This window comes from Mirounga angustirostris, unplaced genomic scaffold (assembly GCF_029215605.1).
Source record: "Mirounga angustirostris isolate CCGP_5_RB_7025 unplaced genomic scaffold, mMirAng1.0.hap1 SCAF_3, whole genome shotgun sequence".
Lineage (NCBI taxonomy): Eukaryota > Metazoa > Chordata > Mammalia > Carnivora > Phocidae > Mirounga > Mirounga angustirostris.
The window spans coordinates 92,358,115-92,380,486 of record NW_026991711.1 but is presented as its reverse complement, the minus strand read 5'-3'; positions in this window follow the sequence as shown (position 1 = coordinate 92,380,486).

The following is a 22,372-nucleotide window of genomic DNA, read 5'->3' as shown; positions in this document are numbered from 1 at the left end:
GATGGTTAGCCCCTAACGGCACCCTCTTGTATGGATTTTGACAGTTCTACAGGACAACATAATGGCTCCACCTTACATTGTGGAGGAGACTGCCTGTCTGGGCCCACAGAGGGCTTTCTGGACAGCCCTCGGTCCAGCGACCAACACATACCCTATGCGGGAAGGGTGGGACCGTGTGGTCCCAGACATGGCTGGCATGTTGCTTTGCCCTTTTTATGTACTTCTTTCTCCCCTTGGGGGCTTGGAGGATCTTTGGGGGGCAGAACAACACAGCATAAGGCTGGGTAGAGTTGAAATGGGACCCACTGTTCTATTGTGTCCCTCTGCGTCTAATAAATCTACCTCGGGACTCAAGGAAAGCAAAGAACCCTTTCCACAAAGCCAGGTAACTTTTGCTCTTTCCTCCAGAGCATACCATTTGGGATTATTTAGGGTCAGTTTTGCTAAGTCCATTTCAATTAAAAAAATTTTTTTTTCTTAAACCTCTCCACTTGACCCCATACTACCTTCATAAAAGTTGAAGTGGGATTCATTAACTTTATCCTATCGTCTTCAACTAATATCTAGTACCATAGGATTTTAGATGAAAACTTGCCATCCTCTGGAGTTTATGCCTGCTGTGGAGCAGTCACTGGGTTATCATGAGCTCCTACCTTAGGAAGAAGCTGCCTGTTTCCAGAGTCCTCTGCAGTGAAGAGCCACGTGTACGAGCAAGTTTAAGATCAAAGGAGAGCAAGCCGTCCCTGCCCCTTCCTCTGGGAAACAAGATAGGGGAGCCACTGGAAGGCTGTGATTACCCATGGCCACGGTGACTGACCTGGTTGAGATTCTTCTTGCCAATCCCTGGCCTTGTCCCTGGTATCCGCACTTTCTTCCTGGGGGCTGTTAGCTATCACCTAGAACATTCTTTCCTCAGCCCCTTATGTGAAGAGGCCATGTGTGCTTGGTGACCTGCACTGCAAGTTGAACATTTCTGTGTTCGGATGAACCCCTTTTGGGGCATGAGCTAGTCTGAACAAATAGAGAAGAGGACCAGAGGGGTACTTGGGCATTCTCTTACCTACTGGGGGACACTGAGGCAGGCACTCAGCTTTACCGAAATCTCCATGCCCCCCAGTAAACCTGGAGAGGTGAGGAGCTGCCAGGAGTACATTCTGTCTTGGAGGATGAGCTACAGGCAAAGAGCAGGACCTTTTGGGCTGTTAGGACTTTTCCATGGCGAACTAAATTGACTGTGGTTTTCTGTTTTGTAACAATTTGTTAGATGTCATTTTTACAGAAGCTCTAGTTTTTTTTTAAAGGATGCTCTTTCATGTTGCAATTTGTCTTGTGATTCCTTCCTTATTATTTCCTGCTCCTGCTATTCAGAGCTGGCTTTCCACAGGTGCTCCTGGAGCCCACTGCCATCCATCAGAGTGATTTCCTCTGAATCTGTCTCCAGCAGGAGCTCCCAGGATGTCCCCTTTTTGTCAAGATATGATGAGATGACATTAACAGATAAATTCCCACTGTTAATCCACGTGGAGATGGAAACTTCCGACTGCTTCTCTTTGCCTCTCTCCAATGCCATTATACTCTCCGCTTGATATGATCTGATGCTACGCATGCCCCAAAACATGAAAAGATCACAATGCCTCTTTCTTTGGAGAATTAAACAAGCTCCTTCCAATTTTGGATGTTGCTTTTCTTCCACAAAAATTACCCGGCGAGTGGAAGAGTGGTTGATCGTCTTCTCCTGAGGCAGCTCTAAAAGGAGAAGGGAGATAAAATTGTGTTATTGAGTGCTACTTGGTTGTATTCCAGCGATGGGAGGAACACCTTGCTTTGCGAACTCTCAGCGTTAAAGGAACTGGATCAGATAGCTCAAGAGGAGCTTGGAGAAGTGTCTGCGGCCACCTGCAGTGCTTATGTACCCGAACACTTTCTAAGTTGCCCGTTTTAGTCATTCAAAGGCTCCTGACATTTCTTTTCTTTCTTCCCATTCGTTTCTTGGAAGTGAAAGGTCATCAGTGCTCATAAAATATTAGTTTTGATAACAGTGAAATTAATGACAATAGCAGCCGCCCTTTGTTGGTATCAAGTCTACATTAGAGATGCTACCCCTGCGTCACACTCACTGTGGTCCTACAGGACAGAGAATATTATCTGAGAGGGAAAGTGGACCTTGGAGAAACTGAACTATTTGTCTAAGATCACTGGGTTAGCAAGAAAGGCGAGGCAGGATTCAAACCTGGGGTTTCCTGACTTCACAAGCTGTGCTATTTCCTGCATTTTAAGCCTCATCTTAATTCCCTTTTATTGTAAGTCTTTTCTCTGTCTTTGGTCTCTCTTGTCAGGGAAGATAGTATTGCTTTGATTTTCATTAAGAGACTTAAGAAGAAATGGGTGAGAATTTTGAGCAGCAACATCTTGGAATAGATGGAACAGCATGGGGTATTCGAGATCTTGAATACACACACACACACACACACACGTGCGTGCGGCACTGTTATTTGTTTATTTTATTATGGAAAGAGTAGCTGATTCCATTTTCACTGTGAAAGATTCAAATAATGCAAAATTATAGGGGAAAAAAAAATCACCCAAAGCCCTGGGGAGATTGTAAAAGAGGACAGATGCCTATGGCCTATGGTGGAATGACTGACTGGGGGTGTGTGTGTGGGGTGCAGCCTTGGGGTCTATATTTTTTTTTCAATTTTTTATTGTTATGTTAATCACCATACGTTACATCATTAGTTTTAGATGTAGTGTTCCATGATTCATTGTTTGTGCATAACACCCAGTGCTCCATGCAGAACGTGCCCTCTTTAATACCTATCACCAGGCTAACCCATCCTCCCACCCCCCACCCCTCTAGAACCCTAAGTTTGTTTTTCAGAGTCTATCACCTCTCATGGTTCGTCTACCCCTCCGATTTCCCCCCCTTCATTCTTTCCCTCCTGCTATCTTTTTTTTTTTCTTAACACATATTGCATTATTTGTTTCAGAGGTACAGATCTGAGATTCAACAGCCTTGCACAATTCACAGCGCTTACCAGAGTACATACCCTCCCCAGTGTCTATCACCCAGTCACCCCATCCCTCCCACCCCAACCCCCACTCCAGCAACCCTCAGTTTGTTTCCTGAGATTAAGAATTCCTCATATCAGTGAGGTCATATGTTACATGTCTTTCTCTGTTTGACTTATTTCACTCAGCATAATACCCTCCAGTTCCATCTACGTCGTTGCAAATGGCAAGATCTCATTCTTTTTGATGGCTGCATAATATTCTATTGTATATATATATACCACCTCTTCTTTATCCATTCATCTGTTGATGGACATCTTGGCTCTTTCCACAGTTTGGCTATTGTGGACATTGCTGCTATAAACATTGGGGTGCACGTCTCCCTTCAGATCCCTACATTTGTGTCTTTGGGGTAAATATCCAGTAGTGCAATTGCTGGATCATATGGTAGCTCTATTTTCAACTTTTTGAGGAACCTCCATACTGTTTTCCAGAGTGGCTGCACCAGCTTGCATTTCCACCAACAGTGTAGGAGGGTTCCCCTTTCTCTGCATCCCCGCCAACATCTGTCATTTCTTGACTTGTTAATTTTAGCCATTCTGACTGGTGTGAGGTGGTATCTCATTGAGGTTTTGATTTGGATTTCCCTGATACTGAGCAATGTTGAGCACTTTTTCATGTGTCTGTTGGCCATTTGGAGGTCTTCTTTGGAAAAATGTCTGTTCATGTTTTCTGCTCATTTCTTGATTGGATCATTTGTTCTTTGGGTGTTGAGTTTAAGAAGTTCTTTATAGATTTTGGATACTAGCCTTTTATCTGATATGTCATTTGCAAATATCTTCTCCCATTCTGTCGGTTGTCTTTTGGTTTTGTTGACTGTTTCCTTTGCTGTGCAAAAGCCTTTTATCTTGCTGAAGTCCCAATAGTTCATTTTTGCCCTTGCTTCCCTTGCCTTTGGCGATGTTTCTAGGAAGAAGTTGTTGTGGCTGAGGTCGAAGAGGTTGCTGCCTGTGTTCTCCTTCAGGATTTTGATGGACTCCTGTCTCACATTGAGGTCTTTCAACCATTTGGAGTCTATTTTTGTGTGTTGTGTAAGGAAATGGTGCAGTTTCATTCTTCTGCATGTGGCTGTCCAATTTTCCCAACACCATTTGTTGAAGAAATTGTCTTTTTTCCATTGGATATTCTTTCCTGCTTTGTCAAAGATGAGTTGACCATAGAGTTGAGGGTCCATTTCTGGACTCTCTATTCTGTTCCATTGATCTATGTGCCTGTTTTTGTGCCAGTACCATACTGTCTTGATGATGACAGCTTTGTAATAGATCTGGAAGTCTGGAATTGTGATGCTGCCAGCTTTGCTTTTCTTTTTCAACATTCCTCTGGCTATTTGGGGTCTTTCCTGGTTCCATACAAATTTTAGGATTATTTGTTCCATTTCTTTGAAAAAAGTGGTTGGTATTTTGATGGGGATTGCATTGAATGTGTAGATTGCTCTAGGTAGCATGGACATCTTCACAATATTTGTTCTTCCAATCCATGAGCATGGAATGTTTTTCCATTTCTTTGTGTCTTCCTCAATTTCTTTCATGAGTATTTTATAGTTTTCTGAGTACAGATCCTTTGCCTCTTTGGTTAGATTTATTCCTAGGTATCTTATGGTTTTGGGTGCGATTGTAAATGGGATCGACTCCTTAATTTCTCTTTCTTCTGTCTTGTTGTTGGTGTATAGGAATGCCACTGACTTCTGTGCATTGATTTTATATCCTGCCACTTTACTGAATTCTTGTATGAGTTCTAGCAGTTTTGGGGTGGAGTCTTTTGGGTTTTCCACATAAAGTATCATATCATCTGCAAAGAGTGAGAGTTTGACTTCTTCTTTGCCGATTTGGATGCCTTTGATTTCTTTTTGTTGTCTGATTGCTGTGGCTAGGACTTCTAATACTATGTTGAATAGCAGTGGTGATAGTGGACATCCCTGCCGTGTTCCTGACCTTAGGGGGAAAGCTGTCAGATTTTCCCCATTGAGAATGATAGTCATTGTTGGTTTTTCATAGATGGCTTTTATGATATTGAGGTATGTACCCTCTATGCCTATACTCTGAAGAGTTTTGATCAAGAAAGGATGCTGTACTTGGTCAAATGCTTTTTCTGCACCTATTGAGAGGATCATATGATTCTTGTTCTTTCTTTTGTTAATGTATTGTGTCACGTTGATTGATTTGTGGATGTTGAACCAAACTTGCAGCCCAGGGATAAATCCCCAATGGATCCTATTGGCTAGTATTTTGGTGAGAATTTTTGCATCCATGTTCATCAGGGATATTGGTCTGTAATTCTCCTTTTGATGGGGTCTTTGTCTGGTTTTGGGATCAAGGTAATGCTGGCCTCATAAAATGAGTTTGGAAGTTTTCCTTCCATTTCTATTTTTTGGAACAGTTTCTGAGGAATAGGTATTAATTCTTCTTGAAATGTTTGGTAGAATTCCCCTGGGAAGCCATCTGGCCCTGGGCTTTTGTTTTTTGGGAGATTTTTGATGACTGCTTCAATTTCCTTAGTGGTTATAGGTCTGTTCAGGTTTTCTACTTCTTCCTGGTTCAGTTTTGGTAGTTGATACATCTCTAGGAATGCATCCATTTCTTCCAGGTTATCTAATTTGCTGGCATAGAGTTGCTCATAATATGTTCTTATAATTGTTTGTATTTCTTTGGTGTTGGTTGTGATCTCTCCTCTTTCATTCATGATTTTGTTGATTTGGGTCCTTTCTCTTTTCTTTCTGATAAGTCTGGCCAGGGGTTTATCAATCTTGTTAATCCTTTCAAAGAACTAGTTCCTAGTTTCATTGATCTGTTCTACTGTTCTTTTAGTTTCTATTTCATTGATTTCTGCTCTGATCTTTATGATTTCTCTTCTCCTGCTGGGTTTAGGCTTTATTTGCTGTTCTTTCTCTAGCTCCTTTAGGTGTAGGGTTAGGTTGTGTACTTGAGACCTTTCTTGTTTCTTGAGAAAGGCTTGTATTGCTATATACTTGCCTCTTAGGACTGCCTTTGCTGCATCCCAAAGATTTTGAATAGTTGTGTTTTCATTTTCATTGGTTTCCATGAATTTTTTAAATTCTTCTTTAATTTCCTGGTTGATCCATTCAGTCTTTAGTAGTATGTTCTTTAGCCTCCATGTATTTGAGTTCTTTCTGACTTTCCTCTTGTGATTGAGCTCTAGTTTCAAAGCATTGTGGTCTGAAAATAGGCAGGGAATGATCCCAATCTTTTGGTACTAGTTGAGACCTGATTTATGACCTAGGATGTGATTGATTCTGGAGAGTGTTCAATGGGCACTAGAGAAGAATGTGTATTCCGTTGCTTTGGGATGGAATGTTCTGAATATGTCTGTGAAGTCCATTTGGTCCAGTGTGTCTTTAAAGTCTTTAATTCCTTGTTGATCTTTTGCTTAGACGATCTGTCCATTTCAGTGAGGGGGGTTTTAAAGTCCCCTACTATTATTGTATTGTTGTCGATGTGTTTCTTTGCTTTGTTTTTAATTGCCTTATATAATTGGCTGCTCCCATGTTAGGGGCATAGATATTTACAATTGTTAGATCCTTTTGTTGGATAGACCCTTGGGGTCTATATTTTAAACAGTGATTCTGATTCCCAGCCCAAGCTAAAGAATCATGGCCTCTTCTAGGCTAAGACAAAGGATTGCAATAATGGTCAGGCTACTGGCCTTCTGTGGGAGTCCAGTTGGCTCATGCCCCTTTTTCTGATTCCTTCTGACTTGAGCACTCTCTTTCTGAATGGGAAAGGGGCCTGTCAGTGGCGTGGAAAGAGAAGTACTGGAAGGGAGGCATGGAGTGGTGGGTGTGGAAGGCTCCATGTGCCTTTCAGGTCCATTCAATGCCTTGAGATCGGGATCTGGAATTTGCATGGCAAAATTTGATAATCTCCGTTTCCAGGCAACTGCATCATCTTCATTCTGAGACGTAGTGTGATACAGTGGAAAGAATGTGACTGTAAGGTCAGACCCACATGCAGGGAACTGGGCTCTTCCCTTAACTGGTTGTATGGGGACCCAGCAGGAGCCTGTGGTCCTATCATCAGTTTTCCCCATTTGAATCCAGTCCTTCCACATATCTGGGCAAGTCACTTAATCTGTCTGAGTCTCAAAATCTTCTTTTGTGAAACAGGAATGGGAATGAATGAAGTAATTATTGATTAGCATTTATATAAGAGTTAGTTGAGATAATCTATGAAAAGTTCTTAATGTGGTTGGTGCCTAAAAATTCTAGGCATTAATTATCTTGTGCAAGAAGTTACTCTTTTTTGAAAATTACCCACAAAAGCATATACCAAATGTGCCTGGTTCATTGTAGGTATGCAATAAATTCTAGTTCCCTCTTCCTTTCCCCTGAATATACCAGACTACATGTAAAATTTCTAGGGCTAAGTCAAGGTCCTCTGGCTTAAGCCTAAAGAGAGGGCACTTGAAATTTGCAACCTTTGCACACAGAACACCTTCCCTTTGACTCTGCAATGTGCCAAAGTGATCCTCAGGCAAACAAACATTCAACACTCTGTCTGGACCCAAGGAAGGAGGAAGTCTTTCAAAAAATGTAAATAGCAGGAGGAAAGCATCACTTTGGTAAAGTGGAGATGCCAACTTTCCCAGCTTAAAGAGAAGGATTTATTCTGTAGCCATTTCAAGGAGACTTGCCGAGGGTTATAATTGGTGCAAGTTATAGAAGTGATTCATGGATACTTAGGTTATTTAATTTGATTGCTGTCCGGGAAAGATACCTCGGCTGACTGAAGTATAATAGATGCAGGTAGAAGAGGTCTGAGGAAGTTCCTTGACCTTGTCCGCATGTCTCTTGATGTGCATAAAAAACCAAGGTATAAAAGAAAGACCAACATCCCCCCACCCCCCCACCTGGGCAACTTGTGGTTATAGAACAGTTCCCTGCCTCTGATCACATTTGAAATGAAGCTTTTCAAGCCCTTCTCTGTAAGCTCGCTCCTTTCTCATCAGTCAGCGACTGCTAATGGTGGGGGCCTTTTTGGTCACCCCATTCATCCTTGTGGCTGTCGACAGGCCTGTTGGCCTGCAAAAATCTCAGACAGATGTGCGACTGTCCTTTTCCAAGCTTTCCTGAGAAATAGATCATCGGCATTCTCTGTAACCCACGCCGGTGTGGAGTGCCTGGTAAGAATGTCTCAAATTAGGATAGCCTTCAAAAGGAGCCCTAGAAATCTTACCTGTAGCCTTCAAAAGAAGAGGGAACTAGAATTTATTGCATACCTACAATACACACATCCAGCTCTGTGTTTGGTAACATGGATTATGCATTGTAGAATAAAGGAGGCATGCGACTCAAATATGTAAGTGTCAGGAACAACTGACTCAACTCATCACCCTGTGGCTTGGCCATTATTCCTGACTAATGGCTAATGTTCCTGTGGAAAAGCACCACCACTTCTGGTAGCTACTTTTCAATTCTGTCCAATGTTGCATGATGATATTCAAGGTGTAAGTTGTTGGAAAAATGCTGAGAAATGGAACGATAGTTTTTCTCTAATACAGAGCTGGCCCTTAGTGTAGGTCCACTTGGCAGTCCTTTCCTGGGTATGATGTGAGGGGCTCCAAAGTCCTCAGTGGTTAGCATTGTTGTTGCCTATGCATTTTGAGTGTCCCTGTCCAATTTCCACCCCACCCCAACCCACATAGGCCATAATATTATGCCAGTATGTTTTCCCTAAATAAACTGCATATAATCACCTCAGAGTTTTCTAGGTGCTGTTGGATGACGCTAGGCTAGCACGTTGGTACCAATGAGTGCCACCAGAGATGCCTGGCTTGATAGGATTAAGAACCATTACCCGTATTGATGGCTGCCTCCTCTCTGCTCTCTTTCCCCCACCATTGGTAGGAGTCGTTGTTGACCTGTGGTGACTTTCTGTCCCTGGTGCCTGCCTCCATTCCATATCCCAGACCAGATTAGCCCATGACAATAGACTGATATTCCTGGTCCTGTATGGTCTGTGTCTCTGCCAGGTACCCTCTTGGGGTCTGGGGAAGACATTACCTCCTCAGTGCCAGCACTTACTGACCCCATGAGTTAGGGCGCCCTTGGCTGTACACAAGAGAAGACAGTGACCCACATTTGTTGGAATGCTAAGGGAATCTATTTCTGCATATAACAAGAAGCTTAGTTGTAGGGCAGCTCCAGGCCTCCTACGATGAGAAGCTCAATGATGACCTCAAGAGGAGTCTCCCTCCACATTCTGCCATCCTCAGCATGCCACTTTTGCTCTCAGGATTGCTCCCTCATGCTCCCAAGATGGCACTGTTTTCTAGGTATCACATTCAGACCTAGTGATGCCCAGGGGCAGAGAGATGCCATCTCTTCTAAGGTCTCTTCATGAAAGAGAAATGCCTGCTTTCCCAGGCATCCCTAAGGACCTCTCCTCCTGTGTCATTGGCCAGTAGGGGGAGGAGACCACTGTGATGGAACTGAGTAGGATCCACCTTCCCCTATGGCAGCAACTGGAAGAATCCTGTTAGAGAAGAGGATGAGGCAATCAAGAGTATTTACAATGAACTGTGTGATCTTCGACAAGGGATTTTCCCATTTTGAGGACTAGTTAGGATCGCACTGCTCTCTCTGCCTGACTAGCAGCAATGGCCTGGGTTCGCACCAACTGCAGAACTCATGAGACACCACAGGCTGCACCCAGACCAAGTTTACGTTGAAGAAAGGATATGAGACAGGCAAAAGCACAGTATGCTCACCAATAGCACAACAGAGATCTTGGGGGTCCTCAGGCTTCCAACGATCCCCAAATTGCTGTATACTTGACACATTCATGGTCACCAGACAAGGCTGCATGGGCGCAGACAGCAATCAGTTCTGGGAACTGTGACTTTTACATCTTGCTACACCTCACTCAGGGACCAGCGCCCATTTCTAACAGACTACCCTGATGCCAGTTTGCCTAAGTGGACTTCCACTGGAGTGGATTTCAATGAATGAATGAGAGTCAGGTTTTCTTGAGCTATGCTGGATAATATGCTGCAGCAGAAATAAGAATGGTCCCTGTTCTCAAAGGCACACAGTCTTAAGGGGTGTGGAAGATTAGATTATTGCTCAGCAAGTACTCACTCCCCTGCCCACCAACCTCAGGCTTGGCTATGTGACTCGCTTCAGCATGGAGAAGGCAGATAGAAGAGTCTAGTATCCCAATTCTGAGCTGAATGTTTCTGCCTGTCCTCACACTCTGTGCCATCACCAGGGAAGGACTGCACCCTGGGAAGCCTGCTGGTCTCAGGAGGATGAGAGATGCGTGGAGCAGACCTGGACTGAGTCTGTGGACCAGCCAACCCAGCAGGACCCCTGCCCCTTCTTCCCAATGACTGAGAAATAATACTTACTGTTACACCAATGAGATTTTGTGTTGTCTTGCCGCAAACATTGGTATCTGGTGAGACATGATGATGACTGAGTATAACAATGGTATAATGGATGGGAGGGGTCTTTACTCAGGTTCAGCTGCAGCTGTGCTGGTCCTTGCATGCACACCCCACCCTGGGCTCCCTGCTCTAGTTAACTGGGTTATTTGCTGAGAGACATGACTGTCTCTTCCACGTCCTATTGTTTAATTCTCCCCACTTATCCTGCACAGTTACTGCTTCCCTAGCAACCTCCAGGCAAGTCAATTATCAGCCCCCAGTTCAGCTAGGAACACTGCAATTATTCGGGAAGGATTATCGGGCGGTGCGCATTTAACCTTAAATGTTATAATTATGTCAAAATTTAAATGACAACCTTTTGTCCTTTATGTGGCATTGTGGGAGATCTGGAGATCTTTTATATTTTCTTTTCAAACACAGTTCAGTCAATAATGACTCCTTTGTTGGATCTCAATGCTGAGGTAAGTGTGTTAGTAAAGCCATCCTAGTAATTATAGGCAGAGCAAGATGTCATTAGGGCAGTGCAGCCAGGGTCTAGAAGGCCATCACTAGGGGCTCCTGGAATGGTGACGTCCCGAGAAGCCACGGAGACAACATGGTCCAAACAGCATTTGTGCATTTGAAGTTCAGAGAAGTGGAGGGACATGTCTACAGTCGCCGAGCTGTTTGGCTGGGGCTGGGAAGTAAGGTTTATGGAGTACCTACCATGTGGCTTCTACTCTGCCGGTTTGTGTGTGTGTGTGTGTGTGTGTGTGTTATCACATTTTAATTCCAACAACAATCTGTAAGCATTATGGTACTTTCTATTGTTCCACAGTTGGATAAACTGAGGCTCAGAAAGTTACTATCAAGCCTCCATCCCCATCCCTACCACCGTTCTGCAGAGGGGAAATAATATTCTTCTTTTCCACTAGCTGCATGCATTGAAGACTTCTAAGATTATTTCATTAATTTGAGGGTTTCAAATATCGTGAGCACTCAAACATTGTTATGCCCTTGATTCCAGTCCATAACCGTATGTCATCATGAATCACCTGCTGGGCTGAATGTCTTTGCAGTTCAGCAGATGCCCAGAGGAGGTCCTACCACTTATATGACCAGAAAATGGTTTTGCTGATCTGCCAAGTATATTAAGTCAAAATAGTTACCAAATTTGAAAATTGGGATATTCCATATAAAAATCTCAATTGCCTGCTTTCTTTTGAAAGAAAAAATAAATGTCTGAGTTTGGCAACACTCAGGCTGCCTGTAGAGAGGGCTTACCAATGTCCCTACCATGTGCCATGGCCACAGGTGCTCATTCATTTGGGTATCACCAGTTTGTCACCTGCTTGGCCCCCATAGACAGTTGAATCTGCAACTTCTGCCTTTTTAAAAAAAGATTTTGATTTATTTATTTGAGAGAGAGAGTGCAGAGAGAGAGAGAGGGAGGGAGCACGAACGGGGGGAGCAGCAGAGGGAGAGGGAAAAGCAGGCTTCCCTCTGAGCAGGGAGCCCGAAGCAGGGCTTGATCCCAGGATCCAGGATCATGACCTGAGCAGAGGGCAGATGCTTAACTGACTGAGCCACCCAGGTGCCCTCAATTTCTGCCCTTTATTGTGGTGAAGGTGGCCTATTTCTGAGGGGATAAGTGGTTGTTTTCTCATAGGCGGGGCTTTTGTTGACTTGCCGGGTGTTTCCCCTGGTTTACTTCGATTGCTTCCTCCACGTGCTAGGGGCTTTATCGGGGGTGAGAGAAGAGGAGGCACCATCTTGGTGACCCTCCTCCTTCTGCAGGTGAAACAGGTTTAATCACGTCATGAAATGGCCACCATAACCGAGTGTTATGTATTTTGGCCAAAAAAAGTGGTTACCCTGAGATGTCTGTTCTCTCAGAAATCTGGAGCAGCAGATTTCTTCCAGAGGGCACTTTATCACTCTGAGACCAGGGCACAACCAAGGAAAGTGATGAGGACAAGAGCCATCCCAATAATAGTCATTCGTGGGCCCATGGGAGCCTGGGTGGGCTCCCAACAGTCTCTGGCTCTAGAGGGAGTGGCCTTATTCTCCTTGCAGAAACCGCAAACCTGACCTAGGGCAGGAAGTCAGGAAGGCTGTGCTCCTACCTGGAGAATACCACTTTTTCTCACTTTGTATGCATTTTTGTCAGGTAGGTCTTCATGGAGCAACTTCTTTTAACTGCGCACAATCTTTCTGCTATATTGAGTGTGTCTTTTGTGAGATGATTATTATGACCCCCATTTTCCTCCAACACGCCCATGACACAAGGAGTACATTCCCAAGTGTGAGATTCCTCTGAAGTGTTCAAAGAAATGAAATGAAATTCCAAAAACTACCATGAAACTAAATTAAAAGGCACATGAAGTAATTTCTCCTCACACTGGGTTTTAGAGTACGAGAGATCAGGCTCTAAACTCAGGTCTGTCATTTCTCCACTGTGGGATTTTGTTCTTTTCTTAGCATCTCTTTTCTCCCTCTTTCCCTCTATCCCTCCCTTCCTCCTCCCTCCCTCTTTCCTTCAAAGTAGTTACTACTTATCTAAATCGTTGAGACAAAAAAGGTATACTTTCAAGAAGAATTTGAGGTGGAAAAGATAATGATTTAGAAAAACTGGATCTTCAATTTATAGATCACAATTTTCTGCTCTTTTGACTCCCTACCAACATTCTGAGGGGAGGTAGGACTCCTGCTCTTATCTTTGCTTATAGGAAAACGATTTAAATGCCTCCCTTAAGATTCAATCCACTGTGTGATTTGGTGAAAATCTGGGCCTAGGACCCCTATCTTGAACTTGCTCCATTCTGAGAAAGTCTATGGAAGTCCAGGGCTGATGACATTATGACACCCCTCCTCCCATCACCCAGCACAGGCGTGTTCTTCAGTCACCCAGAGGTGGTGGGGAGTCGGGGCTACGAACAGGGCTGAGGAGCCACCTGCTTGGGTCAGCCTCCTGTCCTGCTGCATACTAGCTCCATGAACTGGGGCAAACTCAGTAGCCATCCTAGCCTCAGAGTCTGTATCTGTGAAATGCACGGGGTAAGGACTGAGTGGTCATATGAGTGAAAACCTTAACATACAGCCTGGTATAAAAGGTCTCAAACATGACGTTGGTACTATTACCTACTACAATTGCCATCACTGTTGCTTTGCTCTGGAAACCATTGTTCAGAGGCCTGAAGGAAGACTCGTGCTGGAGCCTAGAGTGACAATATCAACATTTGGAATGCTACCATTATTGGGAATATGACTGATTTTTTCAGAAAGTTTTGACTATATGATGGTCTAATGATTTTATGTATACTAATTTGTCTTGCTAGTAGAACTACAAATCCTAAAACAATGAACAAACAAACAAACAAAAACCCCCAAATCAAAACACAACCTGTTTTCTTGTTGAAGGTAGTAAAGGGGCCTAAAATCCAGAAGGGAATAATTTTGCCCTGATTTACAAGGTAGATGAGTGAAGATTCCTCTCACTCTAGAATGAAATAGAAAATACGCATGCTTTATGTTAGCTCTTTCTTCCTGGCTCAAAGCTCCCCTCACCTGTAATTTCCTCTGGCTTCAGGAGTAAGCACCAGCATCCACCAGGTTGATGGGTCAGAAATCTTTAGTTAAGCATGCTAGTGAGTATATATTCTGTGTTATTATTTTTGCTGCAAATAATTTACACCTAGGTTGATGTTTCTGGTGCACATATTTTTTTGGACTGGGGTCGGAAAGGAATTTGAATGCTTGTAAGTAAAAGAACTGGTCTCCATAGTCAAGGACCACCCATAGAAGAGTCTTCTGGATTCTGAGCTCAGGTCCATATCTGGACATAATGATTACTCTATCATCACTAAAAACAGACAAATAAACCCAGGAGAAGGTAGAGGAAAGCTAAGCTCCATAGAGTTTCTATATTTCATTTTCTTCTGGGTGAGACAAGGATACCTCAGTTTGTAGAAGGAAGGATGAACTCAGTGAGTCCACTTGGCAGACACGTACAAACACACACACACAATCTCTACACTCGAATTGTTTTTAGTACTCCCCGCAGGGAGCAGCCGTAAATGATATTCCAAACGCATCTCGATCTTCTAAATACTTAGCTCATCTGCTCTCCTAATGGGCTCTCCAAGCTGAGAAGTGATTGCTCCCATTAGTCCTGAATGGAATATCAAATATATTTGATCTTCCAAGCACTTCATCCCAGAGTAGACCTCTGAAAATCACAGCAAATTACATTTGGCTTAGAGATGGGGAGGATTGTTTTCTAAACACCTAAAGCGATGTTTGAAAAGTGTGATTCACAGACCACCTGTCTCAGAACCACTGGTGGCGCTTGCTCGTTAAAAATGGGTTTTCTGGGCCCCTCCCCAGACACGCTGAATTAGAAAGCCTGGGGGCGACTCTAAGAAAGCTTTTGGAAAAATCATGAGGGGATTCTGTGCCCATCAAATATGAGATGAAGTGGTGACAAAGTTCATCTCACAACTCAGGATGAGGGAACCCACTTCACGCACCGGGTGCTTTGCATTGAGTTCTTTCTCCCCAGGTGCATCTGAACTTTTGAATTAAGGTTTTGCAGCTAAGAAATCCAAGAGAGGAAAATGCGCCATTTAGAAAGACTCCTCTCCTCCAACCTGCCAGGGTCAGCGTGGCCAGAGGCCTGATTTAACTTGCGTAGCAAGAAGCAAGGAAGTGCCTGGAAGTTTTGGCAGCTGTGAGAATGAAGAGGAAAATAGCAATCTTGCTATCTGCACATTTCTTTCAGGAATATTGACCTCATTGGAGTTTTTTTTTTTTTAAGATTTATTTATCTATTATTTTAGGGAGAGAGAGCAGGGGGAGGGGCCGAGGGAGAAGGAGAGAGAATCTCAAGCAGATTCCCTGCTGAGCATGAAGCAGCATGTGGGGCTCGATCTCAGGACCCTGAGATCATGACTGAAGCTGAGATCAAGAGTCTGCCGTTCAATTGACTGAGCCACTTAGGTGCTCCAACCTCAGTGGAGTTTTGAGATGCTCCCAGGATTCATTCATTCATTCATTCATTCACTCATCCTTTCGTGCAATCAGCAAACATGTATTCATTGGCTCTGAGCCAGGAAATGTGATGATCAGCAGGAACACAAAGATGAACCAAATGGAACCCTTATATTGTGTGTGTAGGTGTGTGGGTGTGTGGGTGTAAGCAGATGACAGGAAGGTGCAATGTGTTCTGTGACAGAGGGAACCCATGATTATGGGAACTAGGGGTGAGCCTTCCAAATCAGATTGGTGCCATTCAAACCTTTTCAGAAGAGGCCAGCCTTAAGCTGAGTTTTGAAGAATGAGTAGGGGTTGGCCAAATGCAGAGCAGGGGCAGGGCGAGAAAGGCATCTGAGGCAGAGAAAGCCATGTGTGCAATGACACAGAGCATGAAGCAGCTTGGGGACTGAGGACTGCGAATCATGCTGTAACAGGGGGAGTCACAGGGAACAGGCTGGATGGGCAGGGAGTAGTCAGATCTAAGGAGTTTGAGTCTTCCTCTGTAAGATGTGGAGAGATGCTGGTGAGGTTGTGTAGGAGCATCCAAAATCAGATGTGCATTTCAGAAAGATGACCTCATATCAGTGTGACTAGTAAATGGAGGGATGAAACTGAAGGCAGTCCTGAGTTACCGCAGTGGTCCTGGGATAGAGGGAAGATGACTGGAAACTTGTGAATTAAACTGCAAAATGGTAACCCATTGAATATGGATGAGGAGGGAGGCGAGGGGTCAAGGATAACTCCTGGGTTTATGCTCCTTGGGCAGCACAGTGGGTGTCACCCTATAAGAGAAAGAAGCAGGAAAATGAAGTATTTATTGAAGGGGAAAGAAGAATTACCAAGATTGCTCTTGGCCTTGTTGAGTTTTAGGTGCCCCGGGCATTTTTGGGAGGAGATACTCTGTAGCAGTGGGAATCCTGGGTTTGGAGCGAAGGACCTCTAAGTGTGGGAGCCCTCAGCAGGAGCCGGTAGCCTTGGGAAGAGAGAGTAAGCATGGGGCAGACTTGGAGTGAAGAGGCCAGAAGGGTAGGACACAACTGTGGGGAGTGGGGAAGGAGGACCCATGAAGGAGGCTTTGCAAGGCTGGCCAGAGAGCTGCATTTGGTGGCTGAAATATGCCTGTTCTGTTCTCCAGTTACATTGCCATGTAACGGAGCCTTGGTGACTTCTGTGTTCACCAGAACAGTCGTCCCCCCTTATCCGTGGTTTCGCTTTTTACGGTTTCAGTTACCCACGGTCAACTGCTGTCCAGAAGTAGATGATCCTCCTTGTGACGCATTGTCAGAACGTCAATAGTGACCTGACACCATGTCACTGTGCCCATGTCATTCACCTCATCACGTAGGCATTTTATCAGCTCAGGCATCCTGCTAAGGGTGACACAGTAAGATATTGTGAGGGAGACAGACCACATTCACATAACTTTTATTATGGTATGTTGTATTATTGTTCTATTTTATGATTAGTTATAGTGTTAACATCTGGCTGTCCCAAATTTATAAATTAAACTTTATCGTAGGTATGTATGCATAGGAAAAATCATAGCATATATAGGGCTTAGTACTATTCATGGTTTCAGGCATCCACTGGGTTACTTTCCTTCTTTTGCTCTCACCTAAGAACACAGGCAGATGCTCTTGGCAATGGAGGGTCCTAGATAACCCCTCTTATGAGCTCAATGACTTGGGTAAAGTCCAATGTCCTCGGGACTGGTTGGCATCAGTGGCCAAGGGAGGGAAAAGCAAGGATGAGCTGCGTCACTCTCCTGGGTGGCTGCTGGGCAGAGGTGTAAGTGAGTGTGGAAGCTAGAGCCCAGAGCCAGAGGTGGCCATGAGACCACAAGCTGCAATTGTCCATCCCAGACATTTGAAACAATTAACCCAGTGGCAGAGGGGCGGTGTGATGTAGTGGGCAGGTAAGTGCCATGGTTTTGGGGTCAGATCTCCCTGTTATGCTTTCTAACAGTGTGACTTTGGGCAACATGTAACATTAACCTCTTACATCTCAGTTCTCTGTCCTACATAATTGAGAGAATACATAGTTCCCAGATCTCCCGGGATACAGATCTCCGTTCTGAAGATCAAAGCAGGAGAAGCGTATCTGTATGAATCCCTCAGCATGGCACTTGGAACGCAGTAGCAGGTGTTCAGGAAATGACAATCGCCTTCTCTTTTCCCTGCTTTTCCTTGTCCCTGGCCAGAGGCATGTGCTGCCTGCAAGGGATTCTGAGACTTGGGGCTGGGACCTACACTCAAGTTCAGGAGGTAGACAAGCAGAAGGAGGGTGTTTCAGGAAGAGGAGCTGCCCGAGCGTAAGCAAAGAGCTGTGGAAGGTCGTGGCAGGCCTGGGAGATGGCAGCCAGGCAAGTATGTTGTAGTAGTTGTAATGGTGTCATGAAAACTTGTGAGACCTGAGTCTGGAAACATACACGGGGGCCAGATTTTAAACAGCATCAAAGCTCCATCAAGGAGTTTCACTGTATCCTGTAGACAACGGGGAGTCATGATAGGTCTGGAAATGGGGTGATGCCCCTACATCAGTGCCTTAGAATCATTGTTTCTTGACCTCTTCCAACAGGCAGCTGTGCTTTGACTCTGCCAGTGAAACTCTTATGGAGGAGTTTTAGCACCTTGATGGCTTAGGGGGACATAAGCACTAATGGGGGTTTGGGCTTCCCAGGATTCTCACCCACAGGAATTAATAAACTGCTTATAGTGGAGATTCCACTGCCAGAAAGCCAGCTGACCACCACTGTGTCAGAGCCTGAGAACTTTGATAACAGATTCTCGACATCCACTGGTCTAAAGCTGAGTAGATATCTATGCCTTCATCACCTTCACCATTTTCCTCAAGATGCCTCTTTGTGAGTAGGGAGGAAAGGTAACTCACTATGTGCTTATTATGTGCCAGGCTCTGTGCTAGGCCTTTTTTTCCCCTGGATTCTGGGCTTTAATGCTCACAAACACATTCTGGGAGTGATATTGTCTCCCATTTTACAACTGGAACACTAAGACTCAGAGAGAGATGGATGAAGCCATCTGTTCTCAGTCACTCACACTATCCATGAAATCAGAATTCAAGCTCAGGGCTTTCTGACTGTGAAGGCCTTGATCTCTTTCTACTTCTATTCCATCACTCTCTCCTTTCCTTCCTTCCTTCCTTCCTTCCTTCCTTCCTTCCTTCCTTCCTTCCTTCCTTCCTTCCTTCCTTCCTTATGCAGGGATAAAATTAATTAATTAAATTCTAATATAGTTAACATACAGTGTTTCATCATAGTTTCAGGTGTACAATATAGTGATTCAACAATTCCATACATTACTCGGTACTCATCAAGATGAGTGTACTCTTAATCCCCTTTACCTATTTCACTCATCTCCCCATCTATTGGTCTCAATTTTCTTATCTTTTAATTTTTTTTTTTTTTTTTGGGAGAGAGAGAGTGAGAGCAAGGAGGAAGGGTGACAGAGGGAGAAGGAGAGAGAGAATCTTAAGCAGGCTCCATGCCCAGCCTGTAGCCCTACATGGGGCTGGATCTCACACCCCTGAGATCATGACCTGAGCTGAAATCAAGAGTTGGACTCTTAACCGACTGAGTCACCCAGGAGCCCCAATTTTCTTATCTTTTAAAGGGGATTGGAGGAATGGACAGTTATACTCATAGGGCTGTGCTGAGGTTCAGAGCAAATAGTGTATGCAATGCAACTAGGGCTCTTCCTCCCACCTAGTACATTCCAGTAAGCAGCAATACTAAGATCTGGCAATTTTTCTGCACATCAGTTCAGTGTGATTCACATCCAGGGGCACCCGAGTGCTGAGATATACAGATGTTACATTCTGTAGTGTAACAAGTATTAGATCGAAGTCTGAGCAGTCCAGTGCAATCTTGCATCAGCCACCTGCCAGATTCAGAAACATGGATGAGACACTAAATCATTATGTCTCAGTTTCTTCATCTGTACAGTGGGAGCTTAATCCTGACCCTTGTTCCTCATGCCCACCTCACAGGACTGTTTTGAGGATCAGTGAGCTGATGTCTGTACAACAGCTGTGCACATGGAAGTGGTTAATAGTTATACAAAAGGGGCACAGGACCCTATCCCCATGCCGGAGGAAATTTTGGTGTGGTTGGTGACATTACACACTCAGCTATGAAACTCTTGGGCACAACATTGGTAGCACGTGAGGACCAGAATTGTGCTACAGACCACCCTTGAGAGTATGGCTGATGGCCTCCTGCTGGTGTGGAGCTTATTTGGATTTGTTGCATCCTCATTGCACACGGAGGCAATCAGCTAAACTCTAGAGGAGATTTTTGCTTTCAGGAAACAAATTCAGTTCCCATATTGGAATTCTCAGGGTCTGCCTGAAGTCTTGGCTGTCATTTGAGGATATTTCTGTGCATGGAGATCTTTTCGAAGAGCCTGCCCACTGGTTCTCGTCTTTTCCAACTGCTCAACATTTTAAGGGGGAAGGGAGAGTAGACTTCCCATTGCTGAGCACTACATGTGAGGGTGGGGTTAGGCTGGTTGCATCTATTTTTCTACTTCATCTTGACCGTAACTTTACCTGCAGCCATTACTGTCATTTTGCAGACGAAGAAATGAGGCTCAGAGAGGTTGCGTAACCTGCTCACATGCTCAAGGGAACAAGCGCGGAGCTGGTAAGCAGAGTTGCTGGGATTTAAGCCAAGTATATGATCTTGCTTCTGTGTTCAACTCCGTATTTCCTTGCAGAAGACTCTCCGTCCCTGCGCCTTGAAAGACCTTACACTGCTGTTGACTCGCACGGTTTCTGGTTTGTACCTTCTCTGAGCATGACCCCCTAGACGGCTTATGACATGCCCTGTGTGGTTGGCTTATGTGTGGTATTTGTAAGGTTGGTTGTTTCCTGGGTAGAGGAGGGGGAGAGTTTAGTATGCTTTTCTAAACCGGTAAGATCCCTGAGGGTAGGATGTTCATTCAATCAACAGATATGAGTTGTGTACCTACTATGTTCCAGACACCATCTTAGGCACTAGAAAAATAGTTATGGACAAAATAGACACTCTGCTGTTTTCCTGAGACTTATATTTTGGTCAGAAGATAGACAATTTAACTAACCAAAAGTTTACCAACTATTCAGCTAACGAGCATGTACCATTTGCTAGAGGATGGAAACTACCATGGAGAAAACAAACAAGTGAACAAACAAGAAAGGGAATGGAAGTATCATTGGGGAAGGGGTTTACAATTTACAAGGGATGTTCAGAGGCAGCCTAGCTGTAAGGTGACATTGGAACAAAATGTGAAGGTGATAAGGGATAGGAAACAGAAATAATGGGAGGAGGAGTCTAGGAAGAGTGTTCCAGGTGGAGGGAATGACAAGTGCAAAGACCCTGAGGTAAGAGGTGCAGGTCTATTTACGGAGTGGTGACTTGGACCGAATGGGGCAGTGGTAAGAGGTGATAGGGCGAGGCAGGTGATGGGGAGCTCTGGGAGGACATGAGTCATTCTGTTGAATTTTTCTTTTATTATGAATGAGATTGAAAGTTAGAGGAGGGTTCTGAGCCCAAGAAAGACATGACTCCAGTTATATCTTAACAGGGCTGCTTTGCAGGGAAAAGCCAGAAGTCAGGAAGGAATTGCAATAACCAAGGCAAGCGGTTAGTGCCTAGGATCAGATCTGCCCATGTTCTTTGGAATGCACTCTCCTTCTACAGCTCATGGAAGAGCACTTGGCAGATTGTAGGTGCTTGATAAACGCTTGCTAAAACCAGAGCGCAAGGAAGGCAGTGTAGTGTCATGTCTGAAGGGGGTGGGCATTACTGTGGGAGTTCAAACCTCAGCCTTGCTGCTGTGAGGTGCCCTGCTATGTGTGACCTTCTATCTCCGTGCCTCAGGTTCCCGAAGTGAAAATGGGAGTGATGACAATGTCAAGCTTGCAAGCTTTGTGTGAGGATTGCACGTATGTCATGTGCTTAGAAGAGGCCCCGGCCCATAGTCAGTGGTAATAAATACCAGCAGTCACTGAGGCAAGAGCAGAGGCTTTATGTTCTGTGCATTTGTTGAAAAGCGAAGGGAAATGGTGAGAGGAAAATACTAGAAATATTTGTGCAGTATTTGGAAATGTGCGACATCCAGAGTATTTTTTTTGCTATGTTTTCATTCAAGCAATTGCGATTTTTGTCTATCATCATTTTTCTTTCCTGTTATGCCATCAGATTTTCTTTTTGGTGACATAAGTTGCAAATATGCTCCTTGTCCAATCGGGTGGGAATGGGGATATGGGTTCTGTTCTCTGCCTCTGCTCCTCCATGTGGAACAGCCTGCTGTCTCTCCCTTTTGATCAGGCTTCATGGCAACCATAGAATAAAGTTTATTGCTAATGTTATTAGTTTCTAATCAGAGCCCACTGTGATTATTACCTAATAGTTATTGCTTTGCACTTCCAACCAGATGTCAAAAATAATAAGCCAATAAAACTGCTATTAATTTAGTCTGCATGACAATTTTAGGCCCTCAGAGCTTGAGATTCGGGGCCTCATAAAAGCAGGGCACAAATAATTTGAGTGCTCAAAAGTAATAACAAAAATGGTGAGAATATGAATTAATACGTTAAGTGTTTCTAATTTAAAAATGAAATGTGTGGCTATGAATACCAACATTTCTCATGTGCTTTTCTAGGCTGAATGGAGCCGTCCTCCCAGGTTCCATCCTGCAGGATTTGGGCAGCATGGCTGAGGGAGTTGGCTCTTTATAGGAAGAAGATATGGTGCTACCGTAGATCTGTTTGGTTCTCATGAGAGAAGAGGACCAGGTCTGCAGGGGCCTGGAAGAGGGGTCTCCTGGAATCATGGAGAACTCAGTGAAACCTGCTGGTGCTGCTGCCAGGCTCTGGGATGTTCTGATGG